Genomic DNA, 17,679 nt, shown 5'->3' on the forward strand with positions numbered 1-17,679 from the left:
GAAAAAAGAAGTGTCATATTAGACATATATTTCACAAATCTTCATGGAAAAGCTACCTCCATATGTGAAAACAATCTCATGACTCCAAGAACTAAAAAAATAACACACAAAAAACACAGAATTTGAAAAAGAAACTTGCTTGATTCTGTTTTTAATCTATAAAACCAAATAATTCCGTGTTCTATACTTAATTTTAAGCAAGGCTGATGATACACTTATTGTCACTGTTTGCATGCTTTGAAGTTTGGCAGTGCTTGATTACTTTCCACAAAGGAGGTTTGGATTTAGAAGGGTGATAAGTTAAGATGGGGATTTGCAAAGGTGAATTATTCTGAAGGAAGCGTCACCGTTAATGGCAAGAATGAAGTTGGAAACAGTTTCGTATAACACAGAACAATGTCCAGAGCCCCTTTCACATCTTGTGTATTTACTTTGTGAGCAGTAAATAATGAAAGGAAGTAGAATGTCAAAAGACACAAAAGGGGAAAAAAAATGGAAGATCACAACATTGTCTGGTTTCTAAAGGAAAAAAAAAAAAAGCAGCAATAGCTGGAGGTGAAAATTAAAGAGTTATAATACATACAACATAAAAATAGGTGGAGAGTAGATTAAAGCTGTGCTCAGGACAGGTAAACACATGAAAAACAAAACCAGCCTGTTACAATTGGAGAGATTAACGTGTTGGAAGGGTGATTCAGGAGTAGAACAGCAAAGGGACCAGCACAGATAGAATGGTGTTACAAAGGAAAATGAAAGTTCTCACCCATCTCTGAACATCTTGGCTCACAGGAAAGACTCAACAAGAAGGGATCCCCAACCAGAGATCTTTCTGCAGTGGCAGTCAGCCCTTAAATGAGGTCTAAGAGAGGTGCAGCCAGGCTCCATCCCCTTCTGTCACACAGCTGAATTGCCTTCACATGTGCTCCCAGGGCTGATGGGGGTCCTTTCCCCAGGTGCTCAAGCAGTGGTTCAGTTCCCATACGCAGCTGGGTAACTGTGCATGTGTTAAAACCCCAGATCACTAAAAATATTTCTGCAGCTTGCACTGAAATCAAAAGCTAAAAATGCATGTAGTCAATTTGTTGGGGTGGTCCGAGAGTGAGGGAAAGGAAACCAATGCTGAAAACCTGGCAAATTTTAAGTCTGTTTTTCTGCAGTGTGCAGGTGGAAGATCTGCAGAGAAACACGGGATGATAGCAGCACTGGAAAGCTCTTTTCTAGGGCAGATAAACGTTGGTTTTGGTGTTTTGGTACATAGGTGTTCATCTTCTGAAAGTATAACTGAGCCTTAACTGAGCAGCTCTTCTTTTAATGCTGTCTTATGTGACTTAAGCCTGGGTTCTCACCGCATGGTTAGGAGCTGTTATGTGCTTTAACACAGGCTGTAACATGTCTGTTTTCATGTGAGCATCCTGTGAAAGCTGAGTTTCTGTTTGATACTACTCAAATGCCATCTTGCTCTTCCTCAGGCATCCTGCTTTGCTCCTAGCTGTCAGAATCAACTTTCTTTTTTGTATCTACCTGACCTTGGGTTTAATTGTCTTGTACCCTTTTGCCTTCATTTTTGTTTGGCCCACAGTGACAACCTGATTAATTAGTGAGATTGTGTAGCATAGAGTTTTATTCTGATAAAATCTTGTAAGATCTATACTCATTCAAAAACAAAAACATCAGGAAAAGAAAAGAAGCAGATGACTCTGGGTAGAGGGTAAGAATAAAAAATCTGTGCTGCAAAACAAAGGATTGTATGCGTAAATCTGGCAGTTCTCTGTGTACCTTCTTTGTTGCTGAGTTTGACAGAGTACTTGCTAGTGTGTCCTGAATGGTACTTGTTTTGCTTTGAACTGGAAGAAAAGGTGATAGAATTGTATTGGAGGAAAATTAGACAGTGAAAAAGAGAAATCATACCATGAAATGTATCATAGTGCTCATCAAATCTCAAAGCAGTCTCTGTGGGGTAACATTTCAGAGTTCCTTTCATCAATAGGGATGAGGATCAACCTGAAAAGCAAGCAAAATTGAACCAAGTAAGTAGGAAACACTTTCAGGTTATGACTAATGCAGTTATTAGAGACTACTGCATGCACTGAGGTGGATTTAGCTTCAAGTAAGAACAGAAGTTATGCATGTGTGATTGATTCCAGGTTGGATTACAATTCAGAAGTGCAATTAGTGAGTCATTTGCTATTTTATATCAATTATTAAAAACAAAGGTCTAGGTTAAAAAAAAAAAACAAAAACAGTGCCTATTCCAGTATGTGCTGTTCTACCTGTTAGTCTTCTGACTTCATGTTTTGTCTGATGTGCCTTAGCTTTCCTGAGTGTGGTGGTGTGGAATGTTTCTCACACTAGCAAGTGAATTTCTATGCATTACAGCAGCACTCAGCATTGCAGTCCTTCAGCTGTGACCCCATCTCTGCATCCTTTACTTCCTTTGTTTGGCTAGAACCAGCCCAAGTACAGCTGTCTATAGTGGACCTGCATATCAGCAGCTTCCCATCTGTAAAAGAAGCGCACACAACGTAGCTTGCATCTGAATTGTTCACAGGCCAGGCTGTCTGCAGTCCACTTGTCTTCTCACCACCATCTGGCAACTGCTGGATGTATAATTAAAGCTTTTCCACTGGTGGCCATACAAATCTCATAGCAGTAAATGCTGTCTTTAAGATGTGTGTGCACACAGATGTATTTTCTGCTAATATTTGATTGTGGCGTGTGTTCCAGGAGTGTTAGCTCAGAAATTAAAACTGTGTAGTGAATCTGATGTTTCTTCAAAACACTGACTGCGTCCTGCCATAGGGGAAAGATGAGTCCTTCAGAGGGCTGTGCCATATTGCTTATCACAAGCACAGGGAGGGCGCACGTTCACATATGGGAAAATATGTCAGTGTGAAAAAAAATAATAATTCCTGTCTGAAAGTGCTCATGTAAGTTGGTGGAATTTAGTAAATTCTTGCTGGTGTTATGATGTCAGTGCCTACAGAAAGGGAAGTGAGAAGCAGTAATTTCTGACTTCATACCCTCTAACATCACTAATGCAACAACTGCAGACTGAGGGTAAAACAGAGAACGTGCCCTAGGAGGTGCCCAGGCTCCCATGCTTTCTCCAGGTGACATCTCCTGCTATTGCTTTCAGACACAGTGCCACACGAGGGTGATCTGACCCAGCAGAGCATTTCTTATGTGATAGGCTGTGCTGGAAACAAACAATATTGCTAATCTTAAAAAAGCCTTTAATTAAAATCTGTAATAATAGTGGGGCCCTAAATGATCACCTGAAATGTCCTGATCTTTAACATCTCTCCTTTGGGAAATGGAGCATTATGTGACCCAAGTTTAACGTTTGTCTTTTCTTGTGAAAGGAAGTGCTTTCACCTACTGCATACAGGGAGAAACCCTTCCATGTGTACGTGAAGGAGTGTTTATGGCTCTCTAGAAGAACGATTATACATTTGTGAGGGACATTGCATGAGGGAAGGGTATGATGGAACAGGAGGAAGGAAGACAGCAGCGCAGTGCTGGTCCTTGGTTTGATGCTGGTTTTGATTTTGTTTTTGTTTTCCTTTGAAGTTCAGGATTCAAAACCTGTCATTGTTCCAAAGTAGCAACAGCTTGGGTGGCCTTTTTATCACTGATGATCAGAGTAACGAGACAGGACTGTGACTCCACTGAAAAGAGGCCCTGTCATAGAAAAGGTTTTCCAGGTCAAGATTAAAAGCAAAATATCTCTCATTGCACAAGCCTTTGTACTGCATCCATATTTGTCTGAATACTTTTGGGCTATCTTTAATGTTTGTGCTCCTATCAAGAATAAACCCAGCTTCCATCTCTGCGGGTGTTGTACAGAACATCAACAGCAAATAGGATTTTTCGTTCTTAAGTGTTGATTTTCTTTCTGCTTTCAGTCTGTTTCTGGTACAAAAAGTTTTAGTTTCGCTCTTTTGTTTTGTAACTGCATGTTTTCTCCTGCCTGTATCTGGTTTTGACTATGGTCTGTATTTTGATGAAAGCAATAGCTGAGTGTCCATCAGTGACCCTGAAGCCTAGAATGGGAGTCAGAGTTCATGTGACTGCAGCTGGTGAGATAGTCATAAAAAAAAAAAAAGGAGTGAAAATCTTCTGCCAAGATTCATTTTCATCGGCAGAAAATGAGGAGCTATTAGGAATAAAAGTAGTTGTCAGGTAGAAATAAAAAGCTTTGGACCATGGTCATAAATCTAGTCTAAAAATTTTGCTGAAATGAGAACTGTGGTTATAAAGCAGTAGTTTTGTAACATTGTTTAAAACAATTGTGAGACCGTTACAAAAACTCACTGGCGTTTGGAAAATGTACCTGAGCTGTATCCTTAGCTTGAAGTCCTGCCCTCAGCGAAGCTGGTCTGAGTGCTCCCTGAATGTGGTGCTGCCCAAATCAGCGTGGGGACGTAGCAGTTGTTAGTTCTGATGTCTGTTTCTGAGTAGCTGAACAGATGTGGTCCAGGATGCTGGAAACTGTATCTAACAAATGGATGTTGGCAGAGCCTCCAACCAGAACCACGGGAGAAGACCTTGTACTCTATTTTGTCCCTTTGGCACTAACCTCCTCCATTCCTTGTGCTGTATGAACTCAAAGCAAACTTTCAAAATGGTAGAATATTTACCCCAACTACTTTGTATGCTGCTTCTTAACTAGTGCTATTGTCAGATGGAGGTGGTAAATGGGAAACAGATCTGCGGCATGTACAGATCATACTCCTGGCATTAGGTGTATACCTTCAATTTTTAAAAACTTTGTTATGCCAAGGCATTATGCAGGATATGCAGTAACTGCAGGTTTCATTAGGCCTCTTCTAGCCAGTGAGCTGTTGTGCTGCTGCAACAGCTCTGATCTGTGTGTCTGTGCCATATGAGTTATGTAGACTGAAGTGCTGACTATCAATTTTGAAGTGTATCAGATTTCCCCTTTGAGGGAAAGTTGAGCCCAGTCTGTAAAGATGATCCCCTCAGCAGCCCAAAGTGTTTCGTAGAAAAAAATACTCTCGTGGCAATCTTGGAGTAGCAAAGGAACTCCGAGGGTTTACCTGCCCAAGTGTGCAGGCCTGAAGTGGCCATGTTGTCATTAGTTTCAGAAGACTGTAATCAGGTGTCGTGTAGAGCCTTTCAACGAGAAATGGGTTGGGAAGGTGTTTGGAGGAAGCAGATGCCTATACAGATGTGGAGTGGGAGCCGTTGTGTAAGATTTGGGGGTAAGTAGGAGTCTAGAAATAAGTGAATGAAATACTTCACAAACAGAAGGCCAATTTCCCTGCTGAGGCTGAGGAAGCTGCAGCTGAAAGCCAACCCGAGAAAAGAGAGCAAAAGATTTTAAGATAAGACAAGTTGTCTTTGTAATGGGGTAAAGCAGGGAGGCAGGTGCCTGCTGTTCTGCATCTTATGTTTCATCTGTGGCCTATCATGTAACTCAACAAAAAAAAAAAGAAATTTACATATAAAAATCTGTATTAAATGTACATGTTAATGGAGCTGTGACTCTTTATTTGTCCCACTTGCTATTTGATAATCTAAATGATATTAGCTCTTCTAATTACTTATTTAAGAACTATTGATGTCTCATGTTGCAGAGTCTGTACAGAACAGTGAATTACACAGACAGCGTTACAGTTGCTGGCAAATGATTGAGTTTCATTACAGAAATCACTGCTCTGTGGTTGAGGTAATCTGTACTGCAGGATTGAGAACGAGACCAGTAACTAAGAATTTACTCAAGATTAGTTGGAGATGAGATCCCATTGCCTGAGATAAATCACTTCAGTAGACTTGCAAAACACTAGCTACCATTTTTCCTAGCTTCTGACGCTTCAGAAAGTCTCTCTTCTTTTCTATGTGGTCTTTTATTTGTGGTGTAAAACAAACAAAACAGCAGCTTTTGATAGGTGCAGAGGCAACATCTAACTCTGGTTCTTCCAGATTCTCTGCTTTGGAATCTCCTGTCTGAAAGAGAAATCGTAACATAGAGGTTACTGTGGGTGCAGGAGCTCTGAAGTGGATTCAAGAGCTGTGTGTCAGCACGTGTGGTGGTTTGGACACGTGTGACTGGTTGGTGGCACAGGGAAAATCTCCAGATCATTCTGGGTTTTGGTTGATCCTATCTAGGAATAGGGGGCACTGGTGATCTGAGAGTTCACACGCCCTGCTTGCAAATGCTTTTGGTACCTCTTTGGGTTACAAATTCCCACAAAATCCATATAATGGAGAAGAATCACGATCTGCTTAGCTTCAGTGCTTCAGCACTACTAGAACAGATTAGGTTGGCTGTTGGTTGATTGGTGGTTGGTAGTGATGGTTTGCTATTGTGTTACTTGTACTTTTTTTTGTTTAAAGAATTCCATCCCTTATAAGGCATATTTCTCTTTCAAGGCAGAGCAACGTCCTTTTTAAAGTGTGATTGGTGTTTCAATCATGCTTAAATGTTGCTGATAATGTTTCTCTTCCTTTGCTAATAAAACCCAGGGAAGCTGCTCTTAGATTCGTTAAAGATTTCTTTTAATTTCTGTCTGTGTATTCACAACTAATCTTTACAGACTAACTTTTCCCAAGTTTTATAAGTGGGATGTGTGAAGAGCACACTTGAAAAGGATGATTTCTTACGGGCACAACTAATACTCCTAACCTTTATGTTTGAAAGCAGCATGGTGTTCTGTTGTATTACGCTAGATGTCTGCATTTTCACTGTATGTAAAATTAAACTATTTTCAGATTACTGGAAAGTTTTAAATGGTGACACAAAGGAAAAAGGAGATTTTCCTGTTTCCTTTCAGTCCTGCTGCTTTTTGCATCTCGCAGTTAGTAAGCAGCCTGCGTATCAGCACTCCAACTGGATAACAATCTTCCAGGTTTATGCTGCTTTTACCCTGAAGCATAGCTGCTCTTCCCAGGGGACAAGCAGAATGCAGGCAGCGCTGCTTCTCTGTTCTGTGCTCGCTAATTGATCTCTGGCTTGGTGACTTCCAGCAAGGTCACAGAATTAGCAGCTAAAAAAACAATGTCCTGTGGAAAATTTAAAGGGAAAGAGTGAAAGTACGTAGCATGGGCTGATTTCATTTTTTTAATTAACTTTTTTTTCCTCTGTAGAATCTTCTGGTTTTATTTTTGTAGTGCTCTAAAACTTGGAAAGATCTGGTTCCAGAGGTTTGCCCTTTGTGAGTTTCTCTATCCTGAAAGCTGTTCTGTTCTCTCTATAATCCTACTTTGGTTTCCATTCTGACAGGTCGTCAACATTCTAATTATAGTTCAAATCCTATAAAGGTAAAATGATTTCTAAGCAAGTATAGATGGATCTTTAGAAGGTTTGTCATCACATTGGTCTTCAGAGGCACCCATGCACGCTTTTTGCAAAAAGACTTGAAATCATATACTCTGCTTTCTCAGAAACGACTCTCCAATCAATGCAGGCATTCTGTTATTCTGTTTTTCGAAGGGTGATGAAATTTGGTTAAAAAACACAAAATACCTGAACTGTCAGTCTCCAAATTCCGTAGTATGTGTTGCTCGTTTAGACACTGTGCAAGTAGTGCTCAGTCTTTGTCATTGTTACAGTAATGCCCTTTTTATAATACTCTGAATGCTGGTGGCTGTGCTCAGCAGGTAGCATTACAATGAGCAGGGCCTGTGTTCCAGGGCCACATACCATCTGGTGTGCAGTTGAGCCATTCTAAGGGCATTTACTGCTTTTTTTTTTAAAGCTGCATAGCATGCTTTATGTGTGTGATACAGCAAAAACCAGGGAGAAATGGAAATCAAAAGATGCTTTAGCAAAACTTAAGTGTTTAAGCATGTGAAAAGCAGAAGAGTCCACAGTGTAGGAAATGAATGTAAGAAATAATCCAAACTAATGAATACAGGCCTGGAATACTCAGAGCAGAATTAAAGCATACTGTATTATAGGGAGCTTTATCAGTGCTGTAGCAGAAACTGGAAAATCAGTTTGGCTGATCTGGTGAAACTGCTGGTATAAAAACACAGGGATGTTGTGCAGTTTTTGTGGAGGTCTGTTGAAGGAAGGAGCTACAGCAACTCACGAAGGAACTTTTACAGATGGCCAGACTATCAAATGCCTCCACAGAACCTAAATTCTACTGGGCAGAGCACCGACTGCTACTGAGTCGTATCAGGGCTGCAGTGTTGTCCCTGCACTGGTATTGTGTTTTGCTGCAGCATTTACTTACTGTCATAGTTTTTCAATAACAATAGCAGGGTGCCTCTTGACAACTTGTGTTCACAATAGCAGAATGTTATTGTCTATGTACAGAAAGTGCAGAAAGTGTATGTATGAAATGTGCAAAATGTACTGAGAAACAGCGTTGAGTGCATGCATGAGATGTACAAAGTGTGTTGTACAGAGGGAATGAGTATGTGCCTGTGAAGCATTACAGGAAGTAAGGGAAGCAGGCAAAGATGGTCCAGACTGATATTCGATGGTTCTCTACTTTTTTTGCAGTAGGTAGTGGTCTGACATTGATGTTTATTTTTTAGGGACTTCTTTAGGAAATGTAGGTCTGCAAAATTTATCAAATATTACCTATGAAAAAAGCGCAGAGGTGTTGAGATTGTAGTTAAGTTTGTGAGTGTAATGATCAGGATGTATTTGTCTGGACTTCTTCGAACTGAATGAAGACTCTGGGATGTCTCAGTGTTGGTGTAAAAGATTACTTTGAAGACTCCTGAGTGGGGAAGGAGGAATTCTAGAACTAGACGTGTTTCTGGAAACAGGAGTAGATGTATGGGCTGGAAAACTCAAACATAAGTAGGGCTGGGTATGTAATGGGATACCAGCTAAGTAACTCCTCACCTGTACTGAAAGAAGAGGTGAATGGGGATTTCACCACTCTGATGTGACTTAGATTTGGAAAATATTAATGTAATGGTTGAAAAAGTAATGCTCCAAGTGAGATAGCTCTGAATTAATGGAAGTTAGATATTTAATATATTTAATCTCTGCAGTAACTACTTCTGTTGAGAATTTGTAAGGTATGCAAAACAGTTGGTTTCTCTCTTATGTGTGCACAGTTACTGTCTGCTCTGACATTTTCAAACTCATATTTATTTGGAAAGCTAATAAATCTTCAGTAGTAGCAATAATTGCTCTAGAGCCTGAAAGTTGCCCCTACCAAAGCATCTCGATGCATTTGTGCTCTGCCCTGTGATCGCTTGGTGTGTCAGAGAGACCCAGAATATTTGGATTAATACAGGCTTTGTAAATAGAGTGCTCCTATTTGAAGACTTGCAGCTGGTGTGCATAGAGCCAGCCTGGCTAACCTGCTAAGCCTGCTAGATGAAGTTCAATCTATGTTTTATGAAATTGTTTATTCTGAGATAATCTTTAATTATGCCAGTGTTTCCAGATTAGAGTTTTTTGTGTGGGCTAAACAAACAGTAACTGTTATGGGTAGGTGAAATGATCATTTTTCAGGGGGTTGAGATATTTATTGTTGAGGTTAAATGCCTGTGGTTTATAAACTCTGTCCTAAATTTCAACTTGTACAATCTGTACCAAGTTTCTTGTCAGAAAAAAACAGCTGATAGAAGTTACTTGCCCTTAAAGAGCCTCGTTCCTAATCCTACTCCACTAAATATTGTCTAGTGGGAAGCGTTGTGGTTTGGAGCGTGGCAGCAGGAATGTTCTGCAACTGTGTGTGCAGCTTTCTCTGACTGACATTAGAATTCTGAATTAGAATTCATTAGATCTCAGAGCATCTGTTTGTGGACCATCGTTTCTTCACGTTGTGGAAGAAACCACACAAGGTAATATGTGCTGTGTTTAGAGTTGCTCTAAATAAAATAGTAATTGAGTTATCTGCTAAAGACTTAAAGATTAGACATGATGTCTTTAGAAGAGGAGTGTAGAAACAAGCTTAATTTGATTACTGCAGTAAATTCATTTTTGCTTCAAGCAAGTAGCTTGGTAGGTCAGAACTCCTTATGCTCTTTCTTTTAAAAAGGTAGCTGCTAGTGTTTGATGTTTTAACTTGTGAGACATGATGCCATAGAGAGGAAACAGAAAATAAATGTGTTGAATTCACAAACCCCCAAGCTAATTCTACTTATTCTACTAAAACTCAAAGTGATTTATTGGAAAAAAAAAGTTTGTTTGTATCTTTAATTTGTCAATAAATGTGTAATAATTAATGAGGTAGCAAGATGTGATCTTCAGAATCACCTTGAGCAGAGAATAAGTGTGCGTGATGCGTTCTTGGGATCTAGAAATGTGATTCTGGCATTTAGCCTCTGCCACCAAGTGGCAGTGAGATTGCACTGCCTGCCACTGGGAGCCAGCAGAGCCTGCCTGCCTGGTCCTCATCTCAAGGGAAGGAGGACATTGTGCAAAGTAAAAGACAAAAGCAGAAAGGTTCTTAATACAAAAGTAGGTCTGGATTTTCAGAATATTTTTCCAAAATATAGAAATATTTTAATATAGAAATAAATAAATAGAAATATTTATAGAAATATAGAAATATTTTTCCGAAATTCAGAACAAAATCTGCATTTCTCCTGATACAAGGTGCAGACCTAATCTAAAGAGGCAGCAGGGTGGGGAGCACATTTCTTGTTGATGTGTGCTTGCTGAAATGAGTAAGGCAGACCTACCTTAGAAACTATCTCTAGAATTATTCACCTACTACCAATTCTCTAAAAAGTATTTATGTATGATATACAACTATATGTTTAAAATGAAGAACGCTTAAGAAAAAAGAAAGAAGGGGACAGGATTAAGGATGGAATGGATATAGGAGTCTTTATCTAAATGAACCATTTTGTATGAATATATTCCTTATAGGCAGAACTTGATATCATCTCCCCACCACCTCCTTTCAGGAGCTGTAGAGAGCAGTGACGTCTCCCTTGAGCCTCCTCTTCTCCACACTGTGACCAATCCCAGCTCCCTCAGCTGCTCCCCATCACACTTGTGCTCCAGACCCCCCACAGCTCTACTGCCCTTCTCTGGACACACTTCAGGGCTGTGATGTCTGTCTTGTAGTGGGGCGCCCAGTGCTGAACACAGTACTCAAGTGCCAATCTATTATGTTATTCTTTAACAGTCCTTCGTCCAAAAAGGTGTTCAGTAGGATACAGGAGGCAGTTTTTGCTCACTAGCAGTGTAAATGTTCTTCTGAGAGAGCTATGGTGCATTTCTTGCAGTGAGAATGGATGTGCAGGCTGTGCCTGGGAATGGTAGCGCTCATTTCAACTAGAGTGAACCTCTGTAGGGCACATTTATGTCTTATCCTGGGTGAGGAAACGTTACTGCATGGTGCTGTTTCTTTCCACCAGAATTCCTGTATGCTCTCTGTTCAATTCATAATTCAGATGCAATGCATAATTAAAGGAGTATAAAGCCACATTTACTTTTGTATATTTAAAATACCTGGGGAGCCTGAGATGGTGTTTGCCTTGCCTGTGCCTTTGTTTGCCTTTTCCTTCAGAGCATTGAAAAAGTAGGGACTGTTTTTAATAAGAGCTTGTATGACATCTGTTTTCTCATACTGCTCTACAACTAAGGTTGTCTTACATGTGAAGTAAAAAGTTTTTTAAAAAGGAAAGTTTTACCTCTTGAACTTTCTTGCAATTCTTTTCCATTCTGGTTTTCTTCTCTTTAGAGCAGTGGCTTGTGACTGGGTGCCATTAGAGTACTTCTGATTGGTCTGGGAACAGTGCTCTATAGGGATAGCTTTTCTTAGGTGCCTTAGGCCTTTTTGTTTCAAACACTGGGTGAATAGCATTTTATGCATTTAATCACCATCAAGCAAAGTGATTGGATACAGACTATTTTGAGCAACTACTGTCTGTGCTATCACAACCCACTCAGGGCCCCAAGAGACACTGATGAACAGAAAAAGATTCACATTTTGAAGATCTGTTCAAAGAACACTGTGTTTTAAAACAAGCAAAAGTGTTCAGAGACTTCATGAAAATGTGGAAAATGCTGCCTCTCTCTGCTTTGAGCACCAGAAGAAGATTAGTAGCCATGAAGAAAGCATCAATTATGTTGAGCATGAGGTAAAATCAATACCTGAAACATCCTTCAAAAGCAGAATTGAAAAATTAATGTCCTTTTTATATCACGTGGCAGAAAGAGCTTCTGCTTTAGCTGAACAGGTGACCATTTAGAGTGGTTTAGCAAAGGACATCCTGTCAAAAAGACTAAATTTTACCATATTGTTAACATTTTTAGTAGATAAAGCAGTACTTCCCTCAGTCTGTAGTTCTCAGTTAAAACTTGCTTGTATATTTCATGATGGTGATCCATAGCTTTTGATAGTTCACATGCTTATGATTAAGCCTTTTCCATTGTGTGTTGATAACATCTAATTATTTCATTCCTTCTGCTTGTGGGACATTTATCTTCTGTACTTTCTATACTACTTTGATAACTGCGGGGGGGGAAAAAAAGGCTAAAATGTTATTTTTGTCACCTGATGGTTCTCAAGAGCTCTGCTACTCAGAATTTGCATGAATGCTCATGTACCCACTGTCACAGCAGAGCTGACTGTGACACCAGGCCATTAATCTACAGGCTGCTGCTCTGCTGCATGCAGTTATTGGCACGTCCAGTTCTGCAGCATGCCTTGCTTAGTGGTGTGGTGAGCCGGTCCGTCCCTGGGGATCATCTGTCTCTAGGTTAAGGACTTCTGCTTATCCCGTTGCTTATCCCAGCCTGTGGGAGTTGAGCCATGTTTCTGACAGATCGGTACAAGCAGGACTTCGCAGCATGATAATCTCCAGCAGTGGGACTCTCACTTTTTTTCTTTTTCACACTTCACTTCTGACACCTCCATCTGTTTGCTGTACTGTGCTTGTATCATTACTGTGGAAAAAATGAAATGCAATCATGTCTTTCTTTAAAGATAAAACAGATGAGACTAAAAGTTCCCACAAAGCTTACATTATGTTGTATTTCTAGTGCATTGGGCAAGTCTTGTTCAGGATTTATTCTCTCTCTCTCTCTAATTTTACATTGGCAGTATAATGTTTATCATAGTCTTCTGAAACGTGAAAGGACTGAGCTTCCTAGTAGTGTCATCTCGTGGGCCTGAACTGTATTTGCTAGAGATCTTTAGTTACTAATGGTAAATGTAGAAGACATTCAGCAACAAGCAGGTTTGTTCTGGTATGTTGTCTTCTATCCCTTGTTCTGTAAAAACTTCAATATTTCTTTGTTACTTTTCTTTCAATCTTCTCATTTTAGTATCTCAACTTTATGTTCCACCAGCTGCCAAAACGTTTTGGTGTGAGTACGGCCTCAGACCTACCTCTGCTTTGAGAATAGTCCTGTGAAGATGGCAAACTGGGTAGCAGCAAAATGTGTACAGCACTTCTACAAGTGCTTCTCTTCTATCAGAAGGTTGTTATTCTCGTACGCGTTTGTTGTTCTTCTCCTTGTTCTAAATAAGATCCCTTACAGATGAAAAAGAGAATATTTGGAAATGAAAGACTGAAGAATGTATAGTAAAAGCCTGTTCCATTTCCACGAGTTCATGCTGCCTTGCCCTGTGTCTCTGTTCTTCAGCAGCCGGAACCAAATTTAATGATTCTGCATTAATGGAGAATTTTGTACACGGGTTTTATTTTCTGAAGAGGCTTCTGCACTGTAAATGGTGAGAGTTGGACTAGAGAATGCTTTACTTCTCATGTAGTTGCATGCAATTGTTCTTGAGCTGCCTTTTGCCTAAGTAATTATTACCAGTTTAAGCACTCTTAATTGTTGAGTTAATATTCTTGATCATGTTAATAACATCTGTTTGGGGAGTTACTGCATTTGCAGTTATGCGTGCAGAGAGGGAGTGCTCTTGTGGAACTGTATCAGGGAGCGATTGGTAGCAGCAGGTTACTCTTAACCCGTGGAAATGCTACCATGATAGCATATCTCATCATGTACATGTCAAAGTAGGTTTGTGTGACATGAATGAAGGTTGTATGATGATGAATGGGCATTTCTGTTACATTTAGCACAGTGTAATAAACACCTTTTCCTCAGTTCTTTAATTTGCAAAAAATAAGTAGGCTTTTCTTGTCATCGTTTTGTACCATATTAATTATGGCTTCCCATGCCAGTACATACAACAGCTGCGCTCTGTGTGCTCAGCATCTATGCATTCATACATTTTTTGGGATATGATTTTTTTTCCACGTAAAATGGCAGTCTAGCCAGCCAGGGAAGAAAGCAGGGCCTCATTTAGAGCTGAGTCCAAGTACCTTTTCACAAGTTGTTACCTGATTGCATATCTACAACTGCCAGTCTCATAGACCAAACACAAAATGGGATTCTGGAAAGAACTGTGTTAGGAAAGGAGATGCCGTGATTTTTATCTGTATTACCTTGGAAGGAGTACATTGCTATTACATTGCCACAGATCAGCATATTTCAGAGCATTTTATGAAAAGTGTAATAGTGAGAGGAGGCACAGTAACAATTGCATCAAATATTGATAAGGAAGATTATTAATTAGAGCAGGGGTGCGGGATTAAAATGTCTCTTGAGTTTCATTCCCCATTTGGTATGAGAATGTGGTTTTGTGGTCAGAGAATGGGAAGCTCAGGACAACTGGAATCTTTTCTCATCTCTTCAGAGTGTTTGCTTAATGTCCTCAGTGGTTCAGTGGATATATAATGCTATTGACCAGAGCTCTTAGAGTTACGTTATGCTGTTATGGTGGCACTGCTGAGAGTCAATTTACAATGGTCTTTCTGTTAATGCAGCTTAGTCTGTGTAGCTAACAGGAATGAGAAACACCTGTGAACAAGCAGGTGCTGTGCAGTCTGGTCATCGTGGAGTTTCACTCTCCTTCAAAAGCTGTGTCCTTCTGTGAGGTGAAGAAAACAAACTGGGTCAGAACTGTGGAGCAGAGGGAATGTAGTGCTGGACCATTTGGCTCTCTAGTGCAAGATGGAGGACAGCATTTCACTTTTGAGAGCGTATGTAATACTGAACTAATTACCAAAGCAAAGAGAATGAAGTTTTCTGGTTATATAGTCCTAGTTTATAAAGCAGCTTTCAAATGTGTTGCACTTGAAAAAGACACTGTAGGTTAGAAATTAGATTTCCTTTTAGAACAAAGGCCTGATTTGCATTACTAATAACACTCAAGGTTATTAAAATAGAATTTCCCTATGATTTTGCTTTCAAGCAGCATCTGCCTCATTCTCTGTGTGTTTTCTTGTTTTGTTTGTTGTTGGTTTTTTTTTCTCCTCCCCCACAGTTTTGCTCCAGCAGGACTGTGCTGTGTGGATTTTTCCCTCTTTAGGTTCTTCCTGGTTCTAACATAATACCTAGAAGAAATGCTTTAGAGCCGTTAGAATCTTACAAATTCTGTAAATTCATTTTTTCCTTTCACATTCGTTGTGTTTCTTCAGTATGTGTCTGTATGTGCAGTAGCATGACATTCCCTGTGTGCCCCAGAGCTGTTTTGGCAGATAAAACTATACTGTCTTATAGCATCTTTGCATCCTTTTTTTTTCTTTAGGTCCCCTGAGTGTTTCCCTGCTCCCACTAGAGCTATTAGATGTTCTAACTGTGTGCTTCAGAAGATCAATATGTTTTTGGTGTGCAGAGGCATTATCATTCTGAGACTGTACAACTAGTATGTATTCATCCTATTAACATCTGCTCAAAATCCCAGCATCCCACCACAGTTAATAAAGAACTTTGTCCTTGGCTGGGCTCTGTGGCTTGGGCACCTGACACCTAGCAGGTCACTGTTATGTCACTGACACAACAGATTCCATTTCACTCCTTTGCTCCTACTGACTTCTTTTTACTCACAAAGTCTCAGTTTCAGTTGAGGTGGATGAGTGAGCAGGGAAGCACTGTCTGTTGCTGCTGCGGTGATTCCTGAGTCATTGCCCAAAAAAGTTCTTCTGGTCCCTGAATGGTAGGTACTTGCCCTGGCCTGGCAGTGAGATTCTCTCAGCCCACAGGGTGTGCTCATAACTGACATACTGACTCTGAAAACTTAGAAAAAGACAGGAGACAAAGCCCTCTGCTGGGCAGAATCAGCAGGTCGTGGTTTTTACTGGCTTGTGACATGGCTGGTTGTGTGCTTTTAAAGTAGTGTGAAGAGATGTGACTTTCACCATAGCTTTAACTGCAGTGGGAACTTTGTGGTGGGAATACAAAGTGTCAACTTTATGATTTTAATGGAAATTGTCTGTAGAGCTTAGTGACTGAGCGGAGGTAAACAAGGAAAATAGGATTAATATACAGCTGCAGTGAAGTATTTAATAGCCAAGAATGAATTCACAATTTTAAAATCATATTTGCAGGACATAACCTCTTCCTGCTCTTAATGAAGGAGAGGAAACCGTTCCGGGGTAGAAAAACAATGTGTTGACATTCCTAGTTTTCACCTGTGCCTTTTAGCTTTGATTTTAATTTTTTTTCTTATTGATATATTATTGAAAGGTGGTTGCTATAGTAAGAGTGCTGGATCATTCACATAAGTGTGAACTCTGGAGTTCTGCTTGGGGTTAAGGCTGTCTGACAAAAAAAAAAACCTCAAGGTAGTCATTATTTCATTCCAGGTTTCAGGGAAGTCTCTGTTTGCCTTGGGTTACAGGAGGGAATATTGTACAGCTCTTATAGTTGGTAGTGTTGCTGATGGCCTTTGTATCTTTTGAAACCAAATGAATCTGTAAAATATCAGAAATCCTGGGCGCTGTGTAATGTTTAATCTTCATGTTATGTTTTCTGGTCTGAATAAAAGAAAATACAGGAGAAGGAACCTGTGGTTTAACAAGCTTTGCAGAGAGGTAGAACTGGAATTGAAGATATTCTCATTTAGTCTCATATACCCCAGTGACAGTGATTTTATCTCTTTCTCAGAACACACACATCTAAAAGATTTTCTGCTTGCTTCTCAGATTCCATTTTCACCAAAGTCGTTGCCCTCCTGACCTTCTGGAAGTGAGACTAGCAGAAATATGCAAAGTCCCCTGGTTCAGAGTCATGCATTAAAAAAAGATTTAGGATCAAATGGAGTTTACATTTTCAGCCAAAGGCTTTTTCTGAAAGGCATTGACAGGCTCTTACCAAACATCTGTGACTCACTGAATGTACAAGCTAGCAAAGCAAAAGATCCAGAGAATGATCCAAATACCATGCAGTGAAATTAATTTTCTGCCACTGTTCTACTGTTACAGGAAGCTCGTCCATCTATACTTTGGCTTGCTTTCTGGTTACAGATACTGAAAGGAAATTTTTCTGAAGTCAAGTCCTTTAATAGAAAGAGGAGGAGCTAATGCTGAATTGGAAGCAGAGATTCATCCCAACCATATACTCAAACAGTATAGCCAGGCTGGTATATTCACCCACTCCCAAAGCAAATGAGAATTTAAGCTGTCAGATTTGTGACGTCCATCTCATAAGGCATTCAAGCACAATAAATTTTTCTGGCAAATTGGCCTTGGCATGGAATCCTCTTTAAATATATGAGATGCTGCTTCTTGCTGTGATAAATATAGGGGTGACTTCGTTGCAATGGAGTTTCTCAGGGATGAAATGGATAGTATTCCAATAAACTGTCAATTATCATGTTTCTTTCCAGAGATATATATCGTTGGTGAATGGCAAGGCTGGACTGGCATCGCACATCTGATTTAAAATGTTAGAATTCTTTCCAGGTTCTTTGCAATAGTTCTTGGGAAGTT

The 17,679-nt window shown here is 39.9% G+C and overlaps 1 protein-coding gene across 4 annotated transcripts in view; it reads left to right on the forward strand.

Moving 5' to 3' along the window:
* The window catches only part of CRB2 (crumbs cell polarity complex component 2), a 65,409-nt gene that overhangs the window by 3,057 nt on the left and 44,673 nt on the right, over positions 1 to 17,679 (forward strand). The window contains exon 1 of one of the 4 annotated variants that reach the window (XM_048966065.1): positions 14,850 to 14,949. The exons of the other annotated variants lie outside the window; for them this stretch is intronic. The gene's annotated coding sequence lies outside the window, so the exon portion shown is untranslated. Of the gene's footprint in view, positions 1 to 14,849; positions 14,950 to 17,679 lie in introns of those variants that run through there. 4 annotated transcript variants of the gene reach the window in all.

The sequence above is a fragment of the Lagopus muta genome, chromosome 19 (assembly GCF_023343835.1).
Source record: "Lagopus muta isolate bLagMut1 chromosome 19, bLagMut1 primary, whole genome shotgun sequence".
Classification (NCBI taxonomy): Eukaryota; Metazoa; Chordata; class Aves; order Galliformes; family Phasianidae; genus Lagopus; species Lagopus muta.